Here is a 4370-nt window from a genome sequence, read left to right on the forward strand (position 1 = left end):
CAAGAAAAAACATACATAATCCTAGATAAAATCAGGCAGCATTTCCCTTATAATAGTGACCTAACCATCTGCATGTGAATAGCAAAACAAACAATTCAAACAACATACAATATGTTTCTTCCTTATAGCTCTGCAACACCCAACCTAATTTCCTAGAACCACACAATGTTCTCAACCTTTCATTATGACCACAACACACAATTTTAATCTCATATTATACTTCACTATGACAGAATATTTAAGATGTTCAAACTCCTCTAACATTTGTTTAATAATATTAAAAGTAGAAGTAAGAGAATATATATGCACCCCTTGCAATTAATAATCCAAGCTAGCAAAATTAATTCACTTAGTAGTCCACTTTGCTATTAAATCAACAACCAACAAAATTAAATTAATAAATAAAATACCACCAAATGTCTAACAATATATAACTTATTCTTGTAATTTTAGAAACCTAATTACCTTAAATGTGTGCTTGAAATACAAATTTTGACGCAAAAAACACCCTGAAATCTAACTCCAACAAAACCACATCCTACAAAATTAAATTAATTAATATACAAAATATTACTAAACTAATATCACTAAACATTTAACAATAACTTATTCTTCTACTTTTAGAAACTTAATTACCTCGAATGTGTGTTTGAAATAGAAATTTTTAGACAAACATCACCATAAAATCTCACTCCAACAAAACCTCAACCTACAAAATTAAAATTAATTAATAAAAAATGATTACTAAACAAATAAAAAGAATTCCAATGAGCCACTAATTAACCTAAACAAAAAATGTGGTATATATAGAGCTTTCACTTATAAACTCTAACAACTAAGTCATTAAAAACTCAATAATCAATAAAAACATATAACTTTTCATATATTTCTAATTTTTGAAATTATTTAAAAAAATTCTTTAAACATAACTATATATAATCAACCTAGCTACAATGTTAATAAAAAAATTAAAATATATATACAAATATAGATAATTTTTGAATTAAATAATAATAAAAATAAAAATAAATCAGAAACATATATGCGTTAATCAAATCTATACACAATGTGATATGAAAAATTAAAATTATTTTCTACATTGTGAACAAAGTTATTTTCATAAAAACACACTCAAAATCTACTAATAGTCAAAACTATTAAACAAAAATCTCACTAAATATCATTTTAACAATGATTTCTACTTATAATTTTGAAAACATACCTCAAATGTGTGCTTGAAATAGAAATTTTAAGTCAAAATCTCGAGTTCTCACACCTCTTATATTCTCTAAGAAAATCTTACAAACTCATTGAAAAACTCTTAATCATAAAAAAACTAACACAAACTCGCACATATATATATATATCATCTTAATACTAAAACCATAATTTTTTTTCAAAAATATTTACTGTAAAAGCTTGAAAATGGAAAGAATTTCGTAACTTTTCAAGCCCTAAAATTGCCTAAAATTTTCCCCATTGGCTTATGTGTAATTGCACACGAAGAATGAGAAAAATTAGCCAGGTCACAGTGATATGCAGTAAGGACTTCCAACATCTCACACTGGGAGACGTTGGAAGTCATGTACTTCTAGGCGGCTTTGTTTCCATCCCCCTAAGGAATGTTTCTTATATCAAGGTTGGTTTCTTACGAAGATAGAAAGGAGTGATGTATTTTAGGCTTGACCGACCCTAAGGCGGCACTCTCTAAGTTAAGTCATGAATTTCGAAATAATGGGTTACACTTACAAAGATGCAATTAAGCTTTTAAAATGGATAATTGCATCTTGACAAAAGTTGCAGTACTTTACTTTTAAAAGAGAAAATAAAGAATTATTTTAAATTTTAAATAATAAATATAAGATTGTCTTATAAACTATCTTAATCTAACTTGACCGACCCTAAGGCGGCACTTTATTTGTTAGGTTGTTTTATTGTGGAATAGTAAATGTTCAATGACGAGGCAATCGAATGGAAAAGTGGTAGGGCATGGTCAATAAATGACACAATAATAGTCAATAAATGTGTTATTTAAAGAGGTGAAAAGGTTGAGAATTGACCTGAGGAGTTGTGATATTACTGGTCAGAAATAAGTTTGGCTGACCGGTGGTGTGCCATGCCCGACCAGCGGTGTGCCATGCCCGACCGGTGGTGTGCAATGCCCGACCAGTGGTGTGATTTTCCATGCTCGGCCAGCAGTGTGCCATGCCCGACCAGTGGTGTGTTTTTCCATGCTCGACTGGTGGTGTGCCATGCCTGACCAGCGGTGTGCCATGCTCGACCAGCGATGTACAATGCCCGACCGGTGGTGTGCTATGCCGACCAGTGGTGTGATTTTCCATGCTCGACCGGTGGTGTTCCATGCCCGACCAACGGTGTGCCATGTCCGACCAGTAGCGTGATTTGGCCAGCCGGTGAGTAATCTTTGCCGACCAGTCACTTCGGGGATGGATTTGGTCGGTCGACGGATCAGAATCTCACAAGTGACTCTTTGGTAAAGCCTCAGTAACAGCTTCAACCCGAATTATTCGCAACTGCCATGGGAATATCTCAAACATCTTGGAATAATAACTATATTGTTGTAATTTTAATTTGTTTATCATTCATTAATTAAAGTTGTTGAAAAAACCAAGGACCCCGTCAAAGCGGGATATTTCTCATGTACGATCCACGAGCCTATAAATAAATGGCTCATGGCATCATTTGGGAGGATCTGATCTTTTTTTAGACTTGGAAACTCTCTAATTTTGAGACTTTGGGACTGTTACTTGGGGCATTCTTGTGGCATTTTCTGAGAGAGAGAGAGAAACTCTGTATTTTTCTACTTACACTTTAGAAACTCAATTGGATCAGGTTCATTTGATCTTAAGTGTAGGATACATATATCACAACTCCAAGTGGATTAGGCTATTACCAATAAATTGGGGTTGAACCACTATAAAATTACTTGTGTTATTTATTTTCTATTCAAGGTTTATTGTCGTTTTTGTGTCTACTCGCAGTTGGTCAAAATCGTGGTCCACATTTTTGGTGCTTTCATTGAGAGCCTAAATAGAAGAAACACACTACTATCCTACCAATATGGCACCCAGGAAGCCCAATACATCAACTGCAAAAGAAAATGTTAGACCAGAAGGTCTTGCACCTGAGAACCCTGACACTGAGCTCAAAGTCTTTCTCGAGGAGACAACTCCAGAGGTTGAACAACTCCAGGAGGCCATGGGGGCTTTCCAGGAGGAGATGATGCAATTTAATGCCCAGCAAGAGTCTTTCGCTGAAGAGATGGCCAGGCAGAGAGTTGCGTTAGAAGAAGAAAAAAAGCAGAATATGGAGGCCAGAAGTGAAGAGATCAAACAACGATAGGAGGAAGTCGACCAGAGACATCGTAAAGCAGCACTTGCTCTAGAAGTAGCTACCCAATTGACCCAAGCCAATGCTTAAGCCACGGCATGAGCAGCCACCCAAGGAGCACGAAAGGACAATGCTAGTCAGAAGTCCCCTGCTGGAAGGACGGACTCTCGGGGACCTGACTGGAGTTGAAGCAGTCAGACTGGTCGGGCAGATGACGGAGTCTGCTCCGAAACTACCTCGACATAAAGAGAGAACTCTAGGACCCCCTCTAGGAGCCACCGATCAAAATATTCTAGGTCAGGGAGCCACCAGTTGGGCAGTAAGAAGACTCCACGCAAGCATGATCAGACCAAGACTCCTCGAGATAAGAAAACTTTGCAGTTTAAAGATGGATATGGTCATGATGAGGCAGATAGTCATCACAGTGATCGGTCAAAAGATAAAGAAGGCAACGACCCACAAGTAGGAAAAGACTGCCCAGGACGTACCAAAAAGCCTCCACTACATCCTGGCCAGCAGTGTAGTGGGAGAGAGCAAGTCCCACACAGTAAGCCTTCTGAAAAGTGTAAAAGCATAGTGTTTGATCAGTTAGGAGGACGCACTTCCCAGAAGGATCGAAGGGATGGTATCAGTGACGAGAGAAGGACCGTCTTAGTCGAAGGGCAAGATCTGAACCGCCCTGCCAGTCAAGTAGAAATACTTGATGATGGTGCACCAAATAGAAATGCCCGACCAGGCTATTGAGACCTTGAGACCCCGTCGGTTTCCCCAGCCATCCAAGCCCAACTTGACGCACTAATGGCTACAGTTCAAGGTTTTTCAAAATGACCTTCCGGTATGGATGCGGTAAACCACATGAGTGGAAGTCCATTTTGTGCTCGAATCAGAGCAGCCCAGCCACCGGCAAAGTATAAAGCACCGGTGCTGCCAGTATATACAGAAAAGGCATATCCCATTAGACATGTCAGGAAATTTGAGGACCAGATGGAACTGTTCGGGGTAAGTGACGATTATCGATG

The sequence above is a fragment of the Humulus lupulus genome, chromosome 5 (assembly GCF_963169125.1).
Source record: "Humulus lupulus chromosome 5, drHumLupu1.1, whole genome shotgun sequence".
Lineage (NCBI taxonomy): Eukaryota > Viridiplantae > Streptophyta > Magnoliopsida > Rosales > Cannabaceae > Humulus > Humulus lupulus.